Here is a 20,665-nt window from a genome sequence, read left to right as displayed (position 1 = left end):
AAATTGATTTTCAAGAAGCCTCAGAGATCTATTCCAAATAGTTTTTTTATTACTAGGGCATCGAGGATTATTCTCGAGTTTATCCTGCAACAACGAAAACATTTCACGGAGCTGTTTTCTTTTAGATACTTCCATAAGGTTGTGTAATTCTCGTTTTGTGAAACTTACTTAAACTTAATTTTTATTATAAGTTTTTATCAGCGATAACTGTAATCAGAAAGGATGAAAAGATTGTACTTTACATAAAAACAGTTAGAAATGACCAATAATGTTCCGCCATGTGCTGCTATGGTTTTAACTTAAAGGCATCGATGAAAGTTACACAAAACGAATTTTTCCAGGACATATTCGTATATTATGAGCAAGCCACCTGTCACAGGTGAAAAGCAGGCGGCACAACGCCATTCAGCCGTTTTCGAAGCTAGCAATGGCAGGTTGAGTTCAAACACCTTAAAAAGAAAATGGAGCTTGATTTTTCTATAACCAAATTATAATAAGTCTGTTTACAAACATTTAAGATAGAGCTTCCTAAGTGTCCGAAAATACTTTTTTCAATTTTTTTTTGTACTTGGAAAATGCGATTTTGAAGGTTTGCTCGGGACATCTCTATTATATTTTATCTGAATTATATTGAATCGAAAACTATATAAAAGTAAACTACATATCTCCCATTTCCATTTTAAAAACTATTTCACGATCCATACAACAATTTAAAATAACAATATTTAAAAAATAACGCGATGAATAAACTGAAGTTCCTAGAACTAAATCGCAATATTTAGACATTTTCGTCAGGAGGGAGGGGTGGGTGGTAGTGCGCCGTTTTTATTGTTGCCTTTCGATGTACGGGTTACTATACTTATAAAAATAAAAAATAATAAAAATACCTATAAAAATGTTAAAGCTGAGTTTAGAATAATTTTTTGTTTTCGACTTTTATCCGAGTCTGAAACAAGCGTTCATAGCTCCCACATTGTTGGCGCATGTTGACTTATCTATCCATAATGTGGGTGATTAAGGTGTGACAAAAGAGTCTTCACAGTAAGCTAGTCTCTTTATAAAAACTGTATTTCTGAGTATTTCCGAGGCTATAGGAAAGACATCTCGTTTAGTTCTTGATATACTACTCAATTTGTAATCCGCGAGAGCAACCCGTACATTATTCCGTTTTCTATTCGTGATCCCCATGGCTAATTTCAGATTCTCATTCAGCTGATTGTTAGAAGATGTGAACTTATCCTCTACGAGAGAAAATTGGAATGAATCAGAAGAATATTTGAGGGCAATATTGAGGTCTTCTATATTGATGGCAGAACAGAATTCTACCTTTCAGATAAAAACGATAAATGGATTTTCCGATGGGACAATATACAACGACCTTTCTGGCTGAAGTATATGCTATCCCAAGGGCGCCGACTTGGATTTTAGATAAGCGATTGAAGAGCGGGCTCATCGCGATCTGAAGCAATTGACGGAAATGAAAACTTGGATGCAGAATAGGGCTGCTTTAAAAAACCGGCACAACGCTTCTCGTCAACACGGATGATAGAGCCTATATTCCGCTAGATATATCATGCTTTCCCTGTCAGAACCAAACAAACATACTATTATACTATTTGTATATTAATATATATAAATATACTTATATATATATATAGATGATTCTGTCTAAAAGCTAGAAGACGTGGAAAAGTATTGTAGACATTCTCATTTGGCATAATTCAATAGCTGGGTATATCTTGAGAATAACAATTTTACAACTGTTCATCCTGTAATGAGCAAGTGGAATCTATGAACGTATTGGCTATCCGATTTTTAGTGCTGATGTACTCTAGCTGTAGCATCACCACCACAACAACAACACCGGCCAGACCTACTGCTCGGCGCATTTAACGCTTGCCTGAAAGAGGGCATTTTCCCTGCTCGTTGGAAGGTTGCGAGGCTTGCGCAGATCCATAAAGGGAAAGGCGACCCCTAATTGCCGTCTTCATACCGCTCACTATGTATGCTTGACACTGGGAAAGTGCTCGAAAACGACGGGTGGTGCTCCTCGTAACACTTGATGTCAGAAACGCCTTTAATTCCGTAAGATGGAAAGACATTCTACGCACACTAGACAATACTTTCAACGTGCCGAACTATCTCTTACGGATATTGAGGGACTATCTGAGGAACCGCTCCCTTCTCTATGATACACTAGAGGGTCAAAGGTGGATGGAGGTCACGTCGGAGGTAGCACAGGGATCCATCCTAGGGCCGGACCTCTGGAACGCTACCTATGACAGTCTACTTAAACTCGACATGCCAGAAGAGTCGCACCTGGTCGGCTATGCAGATGATGTCGCAGCGCTTGTTGCTGGACGCACTGTTGAACAGGCGCAAACAAACTCGGCATATTGATGCGACGGGTAAGCGGATGGATGACTGCTTATGGTTTCAACCTTGCACTGGAAAAAACCGAAGTAGTCATCTTAACTAAAAAGAGAATTTCGACCCTGCGCCCCATATCGTTCAGCGAGTCGATAATCGAACCAAAATCAGCGGTAAAGTACCTCGGGTTGATTCTTGACTCAAAGATGAGCTTTTCTGAGCAAATCAAAGCAGCAGCGAACAAGGCTGCAGCTGGAGTTTCGGCATTAAGTAGGCTAACGGCAAATATTGGGGGTCCTACGTCTAGCAGGCGGCGTCTTCTGATGAGTTCACCGCAGTCTGTCCTGCTCTAGGGCGCAGAGGTATGAGCTGGCGCTCTTAACGAGGAGGTATATCGTAAATGCCTCGCGCAAGTACAGAGACGGGGAGCTTTGCGGGAGGCGTCTGCGTACCGCACTGTCTCTGAATCGGCCGTGATGGTGATCGCGGGAGTAATCTCCGTTGCCCTTCTTGCTAGGGAGCGTCAGGTCATATACAAACGCAAGGGAGGTGAGCCAAGTGAGGGGTCGCGAAAAACGGCAACGCACCCTAGACGAGTGGCAGCTCTCGTAGCAAAATGAATCTAGAGGCAGATGGACTGCGCGGCTCATCAGCTACTTAGGTGCGTGGCTGAATCGGAAGCATGGTGAGACTGACTATTTCCTTCCCCAGTTTTTAAGTGGGCAAGTTTTCAGTCTTACCTGCACAAGATTGGAAAGGCGCGTTCTCCGGATTTTGCGTTTTACAATGGAGTTGTGGACGACGCCCACCACACTTTTTTTCTTGTGGAAGGTGGAATGGGGTTCGTCAGCAGCTCTATTTAAACATAGGGGATCTCTCTCCAGATAACATTGTCGAAGAGATGCTGAGGACTGCTGACAGGTGGAACCATGTTGCCCATTACGTTCGGGCCCTTCTCGTTGCTAAGAAGATAGAACTCAACCGGCGGAGGAGCTGGATGGTAGGGGGTTTCTTGAACTGACAGTTCCTTTCCTCCTCTCCCCTCCCGTTAGTGAAAGGAATTCCCTGATTTGGAGGCTCCGCAAGGCGGGAGAGTTAAATAATGTGGCAAGCGGTTCCAGGCTAGCTCTCTGATGATGGGGAGGTCTTTAGTTGGTAGTCCGATGACGTACCGAATCGGGAGTCCAACACTGTGTGCGTAAATGCATTCACCTACCCCCCCCCCCCCCCCAAAAAGAAACCGCCACTAACAGAAATCCTGGATATATAAACGAGTTTTAGATATGTCATTGAACGGAGGCCACTACGATCTATGTACTCAGGGGTCATGCTTCTACGCCATTCCATATTTACTCATACACATGTAATCACAAATGAGTAAGAATGTACCTGAATGTTCATCCTAGAATAATAGTTAATGCCGCTTTTAACAATCGAACTTTAAACGTTTTTTTTCTCGAAATTGGGCAAAAATATATCGCCTTCGATGTTCAACCGATTGAATCAAAATTTGAAGTGTATCTTTATAGCAACTACTTTAGAGACAGATTTTAGACCCATTCTTTATAAAAAATCCAAATATTTATTTCGGATTGTCGCCATTTTATTTTATTTATTCATAAAATCCTACGTACTTCACTAGCCTTTTATGTGTACCTTAGGAAACTTTCTTTTGCTCTAGATAAAAAATTACAATCTGGAGACTTTCGCCCAGGTCGTTAAAAAACAGGAGCCTGATAGAATTAGCAGCGCCACCTCTTTGTTTTAAAATAATCTAGAAATATTTTTTGTTATATTTTATGCCTTTGATTAACACATAAAAAGAAATTTAATCGTTTCTCTTCTAAAATCGTCGAAAACTACCTTTTATTTCATACACTCAAAGTGAGCGATGTGCATTTTTTTTAAGAACTGAATGAAGATACGAATGCGAATTTTGTACCATAGATTTACAGGCTCAAAGGGTAGTTAGGCAAAACGTGTACTGGTACCCACGATGGCGCATAAAACCTAGGAAACGCCTACTGAACCAACACCAACAGTCTACTACCAAACCCTATCTCCACATCCACGTGGTGACCGCTGGGAGTTCTTTCTTTATGAAAAACTGCAGACGGAGAAGGATGAAGGCGAGTCTCCTGCGCCTAAAAACGGGACAAAATGTACCAACTGGTGCTCCAGGTTGGGGGTTGGGTAGGGCTGACAACCCTACATGGAAAACCGATGCTATGAAGCCACGGAAGCAGCCTCGGACAGGATGGACTTTACAACGACGAACCCGGCAACGACAACGGATTAACGATTTGCGTAATTTCTCATGGAACGTGTGCTACCCTGTCCCAATATAAGGCTGATGTAACAGCGTTGCCGGAGATGCGATGGACAGGCACCCGTTTCTTCGAGAAGGGTCGCTACACCATATATTATAGCGCCATCCAGTAAACCATGTGCTCAGAGTAGGTTTCTTAGTCAGCCAAAAAATGAAACCAGTTGTGATCGGCTTTGAAAATACATATAAGCGAAAGACTATGCACTCTGCGTTTCCGTGGCAAGTTTAGAAATATAAGCCTCATAAACGTTTACGCGTCTACAGAGGAGACTGCAGAGCTGGAGAAAAATACCTTCTACGAAGCAGTTGAGCGGACCCTCCAAGCGTGTCCCAAGTATGATATCAAAATCATACTAGCCTTGGCCGCGTTCGAGAGAAGAATCCTCCGAAGAATTTTTGGCCCCCTACATGAGGATGGACGATTCCGTAGCCTACATAACGACGAAATATATGAGCTATACCATGAAGACGAGGCAGACCCTGGCTGAGGTGAAGCGATGGCGTAGGCAAGGATGCCAGGCAGCTGTTAGGGATATCGAATTGGTAGACTTTGGCGTAAAACCGGGATGTCTGGAGTTCCTTATTAAGGCAGGCCCAGACCGGATACCGGTTGTTGCGCCGTTGATGATGATGATATTTGCTAATATCTTGAGAATACGTAAAAAATTTTTCAGTCCGGCATCATCCCTAATTATTGAAGTAGGCAGCAACCTATCCACTCATCTCCAAAAAAGTGCTTTGGATGCCACGCTGGAGGGCGCTCTGCTCTTCATAAAGAAGGCAAATAAATGGAATTTTAATGTGTGAAGTATGTTAAGGTATTGTTATTATATTTGGTATTTTTTTACCATTTCTTTACTGTATAAAAAACGGCCCGATGAAGCGCAATTATCCTTTTTTGCGAACTGTAAAAATATATTCTGAATAACTCGTGAAAATTTTAAAGAACCGAAATATCTTGAGAGGTCAATATTTCCATCTTTTTGAACAAAAATGATGGGATAGTTATCGATAATGAAGAGAACAGAATAGACCAGCTTCTCAAAACTCATTTCCAGGAGTAGTACTCAATGGCGAAAGACAACGAGAAAAAGAACAATTGAAAATTCGAAAAAGAAATATGATCGGGAGCGTGAGTAAGATAGGAGGTATAAACTTTTGAACCGCTAAAATCATGGTAGTATTCCTTTGGGGTAAATTCCAAGGGCAAGGGAGAAAGCAAAGGTTGTCTTTATTCGGATAGCACGTAAAACTCTAAATTATTCAGACCAACTTGCCTGAAATTATTTGTTCTCATGACAGTAAAGAAAGTCTTAGGCGCTTATGTTAGAACCAACGTTCTAATGCGTTATCACCTGCAGCCATGTCAGCACGCTTACCAGGCAAAGCGCTCAACCAAAACTGCCCTGTATCAGCTGACGAATGTATGACGGGAAACTAAAGAAATAGTACTGTGTGCAAAATGTGTTTTGCCTCACACAAATGTGGCTGTCTATTTCAGCCATTTGTCAGACAAATGACTGTGTGAGATAGAGACATTTGTTTGATACATAAAAAGATTTTCTCTGACGCAGACATTTGTCTGTCTGATGTCAGATCCGACTCAGACATTTGTCTGACTAATGCGTGTATGATGCAGCGAAAACTTTTGTCCGGAATAGACATTTGTCCGTCTGATACCGATTCAGACATTTGTCTGATAAATATCCGCCAAATGTGTAAGATAGACACCCACATTTGTTTGATACCTGAAATAGACATTACTCGTATACATTTATCTGTCTGACACCTGAAACATGCGCAGACATTTGTCTGCCTGTTGTCTGAGGCACCCGTAGACATTTTGCTATGTCAAACATAAGTTAATAATAGTGTTTTCATTATGTTTACCTTGTAAATACACTAGGCAATATTCTGTCGTGCCGTTCTTAGCGGGCGTTAGCCAATCTGTCGTGTCGTGTCGTTCCCAATGGGCGTTAGCAAAACTGTTATGTCGTGTCGATCCCAGTAGCTGCACTCCTTAAGGCCGTATGTAGAACTCGCTCGAGGTCAGTGAGCAATTGGCTAGAGACAGGAACCGCGTCTAGCACAATTAGGCGGACCATCTCGCACACGAGCAAGCCCAAACCCCTTCTCTTGGTTTGTTGTTTACCGAACATACTATAATTACGTCGATCTGAAATGTTTTAGTATCTAAATACAATCAGGAATATAGTTTGATTAAGTCTAACTATCTGGGGCAGTGAATGGGGGGTTATATCCTTCCACGTAGATACCAACTCGTGACGCTTTAGTTCAGTATGTAAGAGTTATTTATATTCATGGGAATTAACAGTAACGTTCAATGCCACTTGTAATAATAAAATTATTCAAAAATCGATTCAGTAAATCTTATTTCTATTTGGTTATATTATATATAATTCTATAAACTTCGTATACTATACAACGCATTGTAAGAATGACGTACGTGTCAATGATATAAGCACCTCCGTATGGTGCTACATTCTCATTAATAATTTTGATTAACATTTCCTTATCGGCTTCATAGAAAACTTGCTTGTGCACTGAAAGTCTGATAAATTCCAAAACTAATTACTAATTTCTTTCAAATTTTCTATTTTCTATCATGCTATGGCGCCAATGAAAAGAAAAACTCGCAAGCAACCATATAATGAGAACTTCTAAGTACAAATAAGCTTTTCACTAGAAAACTTTTCAACTTATCAGGGACATTCGAACACAAGGAGACTGGAGCGAATATTGGGGTGCATGTGAATGGCACGCGTCAAGCATCTAACACGCGTGTTTAACTATTAATTAGCTCACTTCCCTAATGTCACAGGTTGATTGGTTGTTATACAAGAAAGAATGGTACCTAAACGAGCTACACGACCTGAAAAATTCTTTGACAGGAACATCGAAGCCAACGCTCGTAGAAATAGCTGCAGCCGGCAAAGAAAGAACCTCGTATCAATGTTCGTAACATGAAATTATGTAGCTTCTTGCTAAATGTTCCCTTCTAGGGGTATTACGTCCGATAAACAAAAGCTATAGAAAGTCCCCCTTCTGCTTTAAAATGTTCGGATAGCAGTCCAACAACTTTCAATGCTATTTTGTTTCCTTTAAACGCTCGACGTTTGGCAAGGGCGGCTTCACTCAGTGTAGAGGCTAATATAAAAAGGACTACTAAAGATCAAAATATATATTTTATATGTATATAAATACGTTACTCATTTAAGCTAAATCTTAAACAATTATATTCTATCATAATAGAGGGTGAGAGCGGTTGAAAATAGTTTCGCCCATGAAAGTAAGTTGAAAAAGGATCTTCAGGCTTCCTTTCTCCTCGTAACCTCTCCATCCCGCACTAGGTTGCCTACTTTTCATTTAAATTTTTTAATTATCATCTTCTTTTTAAAAACTTTATATTACCCTGAAATCGTTTGATATTTGAAACAATTTCCGCTGATATATCAGTGATTCCAGAAATACTAACCTTATGATAACAAACGAGCGTGTCCTTTCAAAATATCAAAAGTGCGATAGTTCACGATTTTATCTAGCTTCCAGAAGCTGCAATTACACTCTTTCTCCCCTATTCGCTTAACTTGCGGATTGGATCAACTAAACCCGTGCAGCCAATATCCGGCTGAACTGACTCGAATTCGTAAAGGGTGTTTAAGTATGTACTGTTCTTACCCTGTAGTCCAGGGTGAGCGAGATTCGTGTTCAGAATAGAATAATATACCATAGTTGAAAATAGGAGAATCGAGTGCAAACTTCAGTATTCGAAAAGTTTGTATTTACCGAAAAACTAGGGAAAAGTTGGTTTGGATGTTATAACGCGTTATGGCGAAATTTCAGTCGAACAACAAGACAACGAAAATAGAACATTCGTAGTAGCAGCAACAAGAGAGCTGTTAGAAAGGAAAGTTTGAAGGGTAAAAAAATGAAAAAGCTTGTATAATAATCTCTCGTAAAATCCTACCATGTATGTACATCGTTGCCATTTCCGATGGTCAGATGAACCCTACAAAACTCACGTTGATCGATTTTATGCATTATCTTCAAAGTCTGGAGTTTGACAATGGCTGACTTAGTTGAGCGTCTGCCTCGCGATCTCGTTGCTCCCGGTCGTCATGGATATTTGTGTTTATCTTCGTACTTGGCCCGTCGTTGTAGGCTTATCACTTGCACAGCTTTTCCATGATGAAACTGAAGTGCCGTTCTAATAAATTCAAAATAGGTGGGCTGGTGGTGTGGCTATAACACAATGTTTGATGTGAGATGTAACTGTACCAACAATTAGAATTTCGACCAAAATAAGAGAAAAATACTACTTGGAAATACTCACTACATTGATCTAATACTGTAATGTGTGAATACAACAGAAAGTGGACTATCCAATTTTACGCAGGTCCTAAAAACTGCTCATTGCGGAGGTAGTATACGTATCTAGAGATTACCGTCTTTTATTCCTGGGTTTGTGTCCGGAAAATGCATTGGGTAGAGGACTAGACTGTTCTACGAAAAGTGACGATTCAGATGACACTGGTGACAGTGCGATTTATGTGGTGCTTGACGTCGGATACCAGTCGATTCAGCTGTATTTGAGTACCTGAGTCAAATCAGGATAAAAGAAAGGAAATGGAACCGCATTTTAAGATATCCACCCAAGAAGTTTTATCAACTGACTCTTACTTTTTTTATTATAAGGTTTTATGTACAGCAAAGCCTTATTAGAGTCCATTCCATGTTGGTCTGTCAGTCTATTTTTTTTTAGCAAATAGGAATATTCAAATAAGACTGTCCCGCACACGTCAGTGTGTGGAACTTTTAGCCACTAAAACCACCTCCGGCTCCCCGTGAAACCACCATAAGTTATTACATCGCGCGGCCGAGTTAGCTCACTCTAGCTTAGTCTCATTTCTTCTGTAAAGGCAGTCTGTTGACGTGCTTTCTTGGTCTCCTCTACCTTTCACAATTTCCTCTGAACAGACGCGATCATAGAGTTGACCCAATTCCAATCTTCCCCACATGTTACTACTTTCGGCGCCTGATTTTCTGATACCAGAACCTCTCGTAGAGTCTCCCCTAGGTTCTTCTTTTCTTCCACAAATCTGCTCTTTGTCGTCATCGCGCTTCATCGCAATTTAGACCATCGTGTGAGGTGTCCACTTTCAACCTGTCCAACTACAGGCGATGTCCTCCATGAGAGTGAGAAATTTGGTAACATGATAATTGATCTCACCGTGCTGTCTCTTCAACCAGCGCATGATGGTAGAGATCAGCCTGTGAGTCCACCCACTCTTTCCCGAACATTCCCAATGTTCTTGCCATCTATTTACAGATCTCTCCCATTCCGTGTTCTTCATCTACGATAAGGGACTTCGCATAGTATATGTTCGCCACCTTATCAACCAAGATGTCAATCGACATCATTCCCGAAACAACGAACGATACATCATCTGAGACGGTCCGGAAGGCAGAGCACGCACTTAGGGTTGTACTTCTCTGGACTCCACTCAGTTTATGAGGGTTAATTGAAATTTGCAACGCCGTTCTCTAATTTGGGGGTTCATAGATCATCATTCGGCATCATCTTTGACAGTGCCATACTTGCAGTAGCTGCTTTTACCACTCATGTTGCTTATAACTGAGCTTCCTGTCTATCATCACTCCAACGTATTTGAAGGGCGACTTGGAAGTAATGGCATTGATTCCAATTTACATGGGACAGAAATTTTTCATCCGACGTTTGGTGATGAGAACCGCTTCGATCTTTTCCTCTACAAGTGTCAGATCAGAACTCTCTAGTCAACCCTAACACCACTGATTGTTTTGCCTGAGTATAACTCAACTTCTTCCAGATGCTTTGCGATGACAATCAGTGCTATGTCGTCGGCGCAACCCACCACTGCAGCTTTCTCCGGAGAAGGAAGTTTAAGTGCATTGTTGTACAGAATGTTCCACAGCAGTGGACATAATACGGAAGCCTGTGGGGTACACGCGGAGACAACGCACTTCTGGAATCTTTCATCGGTATCATACAAAAGCCTCCTCTCCATTAAATAACTAACAACAATAGCTGCGAGACAGGAATACCCAGGAACACGAACATTAACATCCAAGACGACCGAGATTTGAACCCGAGGTAACGAATTCGGAAGTCAACCATCTCGACCACTGCAGCCGTCATTATAAGTCTTCACAATAGGTGGAGCTCAGAACCGGATGTGATTGCGGATGTGATCATAGTGTAACACAATATAACACTAATACATTGTGCCATTTATTGTCTTTGATAGCCGGCAGCACTCAGAACCACATAGAGCGACAGAGTGGACGACAGCAGGGTAGATTTTGGTGTTGATACGTTCGTTGATGTGTCAATCAACAAGGACGCCAGTTGCACAATGTCACTTCATCCAAGTTCTGCTGGTGTTTCAAGCAATTTAGTAACCCAGCCCACCTATGGCTGAATCTGCTAGGGAATGGCTTTGATGATGGTGAGAAAATGGCGGCTTCTCGTCCACATGACCGTTAATCCAATTACGATATAGTCCTTTGCAGGGATGTTACTAGTCTGCACATTGAATAGTTGCCAGCAGGTATTTTTCTTAAGATCAGGTCGACCTGTGGTGCGGTCAGCTGAGATAATAGTTAGCTCGACTCTCCTCAGAGATGCTAATGCCGACACCATATTCAGTGCGAGCGCTACAAAAGTAGAAAAAATTATTACCATTTTACGTTTTCATGTTCTACGCCGCGTCTTTCGCTTCCACATCAATGTGTTTTTTTTAGAGACCCTCCCCCTGGTAAGACGAGGAACCACATTTAACGTGGAGACAGAGATTTATATGGATTAAACTAGTTTGCTTACGTCCTGACATCTATACAAATAATATTTACAGCCACCATATTAAAATCCTATATTTTTGAGATTCACCTTATGTTTGCCATAGAAATATAAAATTTCGTAGTGACATAACTAACGGTTTATAGTCCAGAATACTGAAAAGTTAAAGGTGTTAAAAAAATCACAACGTGCACCCAGGGCTGCGTCTCTCAACACAGGTTCTCGAAGTTTGTTTTTATCATCATCAACGGCGCAACAACCAGTATCGGGTCTAGGCCCTCCTTAATAAGGAACTCCAGACACCCCGGTTTTGGGCTGAGGTCCACCTATTTATGAAATTGGATTATCAAAATTTGTCCAGATTTGCATTAATTTGTAGGACGTATGTGTGGATGCTTGTAAGCTATCTCGAAAACTCAAGTAATCAATCCAAATGTAACAGTTGTCAAGTGTAATATGAAGTTGTTTGCCACTTACGCCGTTGAAAGTGGTAAACAGACACACATGCATCGATACGAATTGAATGGAAGCTATTATTTAAAAGTGTCCTTGTAGCCCCTATACGAAGGACAAGACTAGGACATTAGTAAGAATTTCAAAGTTTATAAGTATCTCAACTTATCCAATTGCATTGCACGTAGAAGCCGTCGACAGACTCCTTGTAATCGCATATCCTTGTACCTAATGTCAGTCACATCCTATATCCATATGAGCTGGAATGGCTGTAGAGCATGTGGATGTTGCACTATTGCTGCTGCTTCATGGCTTGTTCAATTCGCTAATACTATTGCTATTGTATGCTAAAGGATACTTTCGAGTACTTGTCAACAATCAGATTCGAGGGTTGCATTTGTCGGTCTACACTTGGAGAACAGACGAGCAAAAGCGAGTCCATGGCAATGTCATGGCAAGAATGTTTGCGTTTGGCTGCAGTGCGTTTGTTTTATCTTTCAGTTTGCGATGGCGAAACAAACGGTTGATAGTGTAAATAATATTTGAATTACATATATACATACGTGTGTATAGTGGAGATAACCCCCCGACATTGGTCTGCTAAGTTAAAATTAGAAAGCAGATAACTTAGCCAAAAATGTGATTGATACGTTGATGTTCTTGGTGATCAAATTTTGGGATCTTTTAAAGCTTATCGCAGCTTTCGCTTGCTCTTCTACTAAACGAGATTTTCCTTGTATTTATAACATTTCTCACGCATCCCACTAAGCACTTAATTTATTTAGACAGCTAATGTTTTTCGTTGCTATGGAAAACAATATATATAAGCATAGCAATTTATATCTTGGTCTAATATATGTCTATAATGTATGCTTAGTATTATTTAGGTACACATATTTCCCACCTCAACGAAACCTATCTTTGCGGCAAACTAGAAAGTAATAATGGTATTCTCGCTTAACACAGTTTTATTTATAATCTGCTACAAAAAAAACTAATCCGAAAGCAATTTACGGAGAATCCATTTTGTTTACTCCATACGAACTAAAGAATGGAGGGTCCTTCGTCTTCACCACTAGCTAGAACCCCTTATTTTCCACGTCAACCTCTCTTGGTGTTTCACTGCCTCCTCCCAAATTCAAGCCAATCCTCCACATAGCCGTTCACGTAATTCCGACTGCCGCCCGAAACTCTGACATGATGTTATAGTACGTGACTGGATTTTCCATAACCATACATACAGTATAACGGATTCAACTGTGTAGATACATTTCTTCATATCCACATGCATAGATGTTGGTGATTCTGTAGAGAAAGTCCATGTTTTGGAAAGGAAGGATTTGCTGGCTACAGGAGCAACTGTGAGTGGTATCGTGTCTAAAAAGTGCAGAATGTGCTTCAGAGCTCCTAGTCCTGACCATCTCCGGAAGGACTTGTCATAGTTGAGCTAAAAGCTTTCTAGGTATGCTGGGAATGTACGTACAACCGATGACCATCATACTCGAGAATATGCGTCTATATTACAAGGATTGGTTGGGCATATGCATATATTTCAGACACAGTATTGTCGAACAGGCTGAGCCAAATAATAATGCCTTGAAAACTAAAAGTTACAACTTTTCTTCACTTTCATAATTATTAGATTTCGTTTTAAGATAATAAATGTATGGAAATGCTTGATAAACGCCTCATTGAAAATGAAAATATCCCCACTACACAGAATGAATGGACCAACCCAGTTAAACAGTGATTTATTCGTATATTGAACTCCTCACCCACCTGATGGTACGCTTCTTTTATTTTATTTCTAAAACGAGACACAGTTCGGCCAATTCTATCCTTAATTTAATTTAAACTATGATACTTCACAATTACTGGAGGTGCCTTCTTCTTTTATTTGTTTCCCCAATCAAAACTACTCTTTTAATAAATTTACCATAAAGTTCATTCGGAATCCAGCATGCTGGCGCATCTAAGGCCATTGAAGAATCGCCAATTCGAATCGGAGCAGGTACCGTCCATGTTCCATGTTCTGTGGCGAGAAACTGGATAAGATGTCAGTTTCTTTTCCTGCTATTCCGCTTGATCCACTTCCTGATGTTAGGAATGCCTTTGTGAGAACAATGACGCTTCGGGGACGTAGCGGATGCTTTGCTTTGTGTTGCAAATGAATCTATTTGTTGTCTCCTGTAGAAAAATGCATTTCTCATACAAATAAGTTAACTAATGGTAGTTTCTCTTCTTAGCTGTGTTTTAATGCACTCACATTCGAAATGTCGAAATATAGCACCGATTACATATTTGATAGTCTGCTTACGAATCTCCCACTCATGATCATAGCAGCTTCCGGCTCCCCTCCCCATTTTCTCAACCAGGCCTATACTAATTCCAGTGTGACCATTGCATGGACAGTACCAATGTTCAACAGTAACAACAATCGCCAAGTCATCTGCGATGCCGACGTTGCCTTTTCTGGAGTAAGAACTAACATACGTGAACTCATCTTATATCACACGTCACAGTGGGGCAGCCATGTAGTAAGATGTTCTTTCTTGAGGTCCACCATCTGTTACGTAGCAATCGATCATCTCTCAATTTGCAATTCCCTCCGACCAACTGTCGTTGTTTTAAACAAAATACGAAGATTTTTCGAAGTCCACTGCATTGGACGATCTTAATCAACTTCACTTTTCCAATAGGAAGGTTTGTTTAAAATTGGACGACCCTTGAAAGAAGAAGCGACACAAGCAATTGACGCTATAGTAGTTGATTGGTATTGAAATGGGGACCCTATAACTTATATGGCCCATATGCCACTGGAAAGGCTGAGTACAGGACAGCTAAAAAGGGACTCCGCGAGGCGAAAAATAAAGACAAAGCTCGCGGATGGCAGAAGCTAGCCAACAAGGTAAATGAAGATCCGTGGGGATTTGGCTATAAACTTGTCCCCAGAAATTCAAGGATCTGCGCAAACTTTGCATACTTATTGCCGACTAACTATACGGACATTACTTCCCAGACATCCAGTATGGGTTGATGTCAACAGCGTGGAAGTAATTGAGGACTGCCCCTTTTCACAATTGCAGAGCTCGTTCGAGTTCTCACCATGATAAACAGGAAAGTGGTAGTATCCCCGGGAAAGTTTATAAACTGGTATTCCGCCAACGGCCAGACTGGCTCCTCCATACCTTGGGCTGCCGTCTGCATACCGACGGCTATTTATGCGTGAAACGGCCGCAAAAGTAAGAAAAGCTAATTAGGAGTAAACTCACTGAAGCCATCCTGCTGCCGGGGACTTATCCCCAAGGCGATTTATTCCACATGTCGAACTATCTATTGCGGATATTGTTGGCTTATATGGGAGGCCGCTGCCCTTATGAGACGGTAGAAAGCGAGAGGAGGATAGAGATCATGTCGGAGGTAATACAGGGATCTACCTTAGGGGCGGACCTCTGAAAAGTGGAGTGAGTTTCGCCACTAACCTTATGCAGACACATGGTAGCTCTCTCCAGACAACGTGGTCAGAGGAATGCTTAGCAGCGCTAGCAGATGCATTGCGCATTGCGTGCGGGTTCGGCTTGTTGCGAAGAACGTTGAGTTCGGCCGGTGGAGGGACCGGAAGGAAAGGGGTTCCTTAAACCAACAACCTCTTACTCCTCACCCTCCCGTTGGTGAAATGAGTTCTCTGATTTAAAGGCTGCCTAAGTCAGGATTGCAGAACAGCTAGTCCGAAGTAATGTGTCAAACAGTCCCAGGCTAGTTTCCTGATGACGGGGAGATATTTAGTTGGTAGTAGGACGGCTTATCGTGGCTTGAGAGCAGCTCTCTGGTACGCAAATGCATTCCAAAAATGGAAAAAAAAAAATAAGTCTATTAATGGATTCTAAAGCTTTTGCGCAATGGAAAATTACAATAGAGAGAATGACAACTTCGCTTCTTAAATCAATATTTACAGAGATTCAGGAGTATGATATCCAACGGTTTTCGGCTGGGCAATCTGCTTCAGAGTCCATTAGTTAATCGTTGTGGAAAGCAACTAATGAGATCAATAGGCCAACAGTCAGAGAGTCTCTATTAAGAGCTGTCTTAGGGAGTTGGGCCAAAAGTAATGAGGGCAACGCTAAATCAATCCCAACGCGGCCCAAAGAAGTATTCAAAGCAATCGACCTTCAAATTCCATACGAACGTCTCAACAATCCATTAGCGCTAGGTTGAGTCACGTGTGAACATGCTTAGAAGAAGTTAAAGTTTCATTATAAAAAGGACAACCCCAAAAAGGCTCCAGAGTGTGACTTTATCGAAACAGCGACCAATGAAAGCCCTCAATCTGCTGTGCTATATTTTGGATGTAATCTTGCGGATGATGCGAATGATTCAGATTTTGTCCATGCTGTTAGAATATGCAATTGTTCCAGTTCCACCATATCAACAGCATTCGAAACTACTGCCAGTCTAAGCAGACAACAGCGGAGTAATATTGCACGCCAATATTCTTAGAGACATTCAATACGTTTTGGCACGTGGGCTCATTAAACAAATAAACCTGAGAAATTCACATTCGATAGTGTTGACCACAAGGTTGAACCCTATGGAGTTAACTCCACTAGTAAATTTGAAAAAAATCGATTTGTTTAATGCGTATTTTTTAAATGTATCTATCTGAGAACTCGTCCTTGAAATTTCGAGTCGATTCGAATAAAATTCACTGAGATTTGATCATTGAAAGGGATGAATTCGTACCGTAAGCAATCTGATGTTGAAATTTTAAACGGGTAGTTCTATAAATAACACGTTTGAAACCGGTGAAATTAATCGAAAAATACTAAACCGATGTTTCTGAAACTTCGCATGTTAATTCAATACATAACAAGTTGGGAAACCGGAAGCCAAACGGTTCAGGTGTAAAAGATTTTGTGCTTCTGTGCACTTGAATAGTAATTTAAAATTCAACTGTTTCAGCAGCTATTTCCACAAATAATTTGCTCTGCATCGATTATAGCTAATTCCATACGCTTCACACTAGGAGTTCAACATTATTATCAAATGTGAAGAAGTCCACAAAAGACGGCTAATGGCAGCAAAGGATAAAAGGGATGGAGCGAATTAACTTCTTCTACATAGGACCCGAATGTCAATTCATCGCATCCTGGCCTACGCCATCACTTCATCTCAGGCAGGGTCTCTTTTTCTACCAGAGATATTGCCCTTATAGACTTTTCAGGCTTAATAATTATCATCCATAAAAATTAAGTGACTTACCCACCGCAACCTATTGAGCTATTCACAATCTGGCGGTCATGATATCGGTCATAGATTTCATTGTTATGTAGGTTAGGGGATCGTTTATCCTCATGTAGGACGGCAAGTCCTTTACAGTAAGAGCTTTGACCCTATGGTGAGACGTTTTTACAAGCTCAAATTGGCTCTGTTGGCAGCAACCGCACGCGGATTTCATCGTCATAGCTGTTATCGGTTGTGATTTTCGACCCTAGATGGGAGAAAACATTAGTTAGGGTCTGCCTAGTCAGTCTTGTCAATTTGGTCGGGGTACCGAATTCTTTCATGCCGTGTACAGTTTTACCCTAGCTATGCTATCATAGGCGGCCTTAATGTCAATAAAAAGACGGCACTACTGATGTCCATATTCCAACAGTTTTTGCATCGGTTGTCACAAAGAGAAGTTCTGATCCGTAGCTGATTTGCCTGGAGTGAAGCGTCTTTGGTACGGGTCAATCATGTTCTGGGCGTATGGGGCTATCCGACCTTGCAAGATAACGGAGATTATCTTATAGATTGTACTCATCAAGGTGATATCTCTATAATTTCTGCATTGTGTGATATCCACCGTCATCTATACGAGACAAATAATGCCTCACTGTCCCACACCGTGAGTACAAGTAGTGAGTACAAGTGGTCGCCTCCATATTTAACCAATTCGGCTGTAATTCCATCGACTTCTGGCGACTTATGATTTCTAATCCGATGAATTGCACAGATTGTTTCATCTATACTTGGTGGTCGCAGTATTTGTCCGTCGTCTTCAGTTGGCGGGACCTCCAACTTGCCGATGTTCTGGTTGTTCAGTAGTTCATCAAAATATTCAGCCCATCGCTCCAATGTGCCCATTCATCAGATTTCCCTCTTTGGCTCGGTAGGATGTAAGGCTTCATCCTGCTGACTTGTTGGTAGAACTTCCGCGCTTGCGGTTCTCCCAGGCTTCATTTTTCCGTCTCTGAATTCGCTTCTCCGCTCGACGGAGCTTTTGATAACTTTCCGCGCGTGCCCGCATTATTTGAGAATGCAACATTACCCAGTATGCAGCATTCTTCCGCCGTTCCGATTTTTCTTGCGGCTGGAGCCAAGTATGTTTGTGGCCGTATCAATGATAACGTTCGTCAGGTGGTTGTAAAGATCATTTGTTGATGCTTCATCTCCAGGACATCTGTTAGTTACGGTTATTGCGGCATCCTTATAGATATTACAGAGGGCTGATTTGTCAATAGCTTCAGTATTTACTCCCACCTGATTGTCAGAGGGGATTCTGGGTAGTTCTGTAATACGAGCTCGTAGCACTTTGTCAGCGAGATAGTGATCCGAGCCTATATCGGCCCCCTATATGTTCTTACAATCATTAAAGCTGAGAGATGGCGGGGTTCGATCAGCACGTGGTCAATTTGGTTGAAAGTAGGCCCATCTGGAGAGGCCTTCGTTTGTTTGTGGATCGCTTGTCGCGCAAACCAGGTACTTCCAATAACCGTTTCACATGACACTTCTAATTGAAAAATCAGCAGTCCGTTATCATTCGTATTTTGATGTAAGCTATTGAAGCCAACGTATCAATACGGGCTCCGTCCCTACTTGGCTGTTAAAATCCCTAAGTATGATTTTGATATCATACCTGGGACAGGCTTCGCAGAATCGTCCTACTGCTTCGTAGAAGGTATCCTTCTCCGACTCTGCAAATGAAGCTTATATTTGACTTGGTATTCGCACACTTTACAACTCACTTCAAAACTGGTATCAGTTTCGAAAAGTAATAGGCCTTTTATTTTATACCCCACCGAGATTTACTTCAAAACCCCTGGAGTTATCCTTACGAAATTTGATGAAAATGTGTGGTCTGTAACTCGCTACATACTCAATGAGTTGCAGTATTTCGTGTTTGGTTGGCAACTTTTTTTTACAGAGTATGATCATGTGGGATATTAAATAAAGCGCTCAATAAGCAATTTAGGAAAACAAGCATATTTCTGATATTAGCTGAAACACATGGGAGTAAATACTCAAAATCTGTGTCCCAAAAAGTAGGCCAGGTCTCGTTTTTCGAACCTACCTAACCGACAAATCTCAAGATAAATCCCAGTGATGCATCTATACGAAATCAAGATCTCGAAATATATCCCGATACCCAATATTTGCTCCAATCTAGTCAATAATGGCATATTATTATATTTTAGAATTTTACTCGGAAACCTCCCTTAAGTTCATCCTAGAGGCGTATTAAGTTAAGTGATAATATTAAACATAATTTTGAGAAGAGTGAAGGAAATCAAACTATTATTAGCAAAATTACAGAAGGTCAAATGTTTATACTTCACGTGAATTTATTGCACTCTAAGGCATATATGGCGTCATCATCATATAAAGTAAAGTCATATGAACGGTAGAGTTTGGAACACAAAACTTTTATAACCGGAGCATCCAGCTTCCGGTATACCGCCATTTTCTAAAAATACATATTTTTGTAAATCCTTTGAACAAATACTATCTTTTGCTGTTATTTAACAAAATCCACGGACATTACTGAAAGCTGTCCAATATATGTACTTAAAGATGAAATATCGTTCAGAAAAGTTTTGTAGTTCACTAAGGAAAAACTGCACAACTCCAGAAGAGACAATTGGTCATTTTCTATACAATCATCTTTTGCTCCATTTCAAATAGCTAAAAGATCTAATGTTTGAGTAAGTCTTAAGAAAAAGACTGCATACAAGAGATTCAACTACAGGCGCATTGTTCGAAATTTGTTGGCCAGAAAAATCGTTGCGCATCTTCGACTGCGACGGTAATGGCGGGAGAAAAATTCCACGCGTAAGGTCTAATGTTAGTGCCATGTATGTGGTGCAGTGCATTGATGTGCGCTCACATAGTTTCGAGCATGTGCCATTGCAGAGCTGCTTATGGCTTCTCAAATGAGATAGGGAAACACACACAAGAAAACCATCCAAGCGCTATGGCACACCAAAATATTAACCACATGGGTCAAAAATACACAATGATGTTCCGTGCCTCTTTGCTGCAGGATTTGCTCCTCCTGTCTTTTTGGTACTAAGCCTCAGTTGCGACAACTGCTGAGATTTGCCCTAGCAATAGCTCATCACAAACGATAATTTTGAATGTTTGAATTAGAATAAAGTAGATGTTGTAAAATATTATACTGAGCTTAACATTGATTATGTCTGCTATGGTTAGTTGCTGATTGTTGTCCAGTGACGCAGGTTTCCAAAAAGTAACGCAAATCGAAAATAGCAATGGCTGGTAACACCTTATCCTCCAAACAACTCATAGTGTTATTTGTGCGTTTCGTTTTATGGTCAACTCACGAATAAGTCTGGCATCCGCTAGGCGCTTCTTTGGTCATGTGGCTTTTGTTT

Source organism: Hermetia illucens, chromosome 3, assembly GCF_905115235.1.
Source record: "Hermetia illucens chromosome 3, iHerIll2.2.curated.20191125, whole genome shotgun sequence".
Classification (NCBI taxonomy): domain Eukaryota; kingdom Metazoa; phylum Arthropoda; class Insecta; order Diptera; family Stratiomyidae; genus Hermetia; species Hermetia illucens.
The sequence above is the reverse complement of the archived record's forward strand: the minus strand, read 5'-3'. Positions refer to the sequence as shown.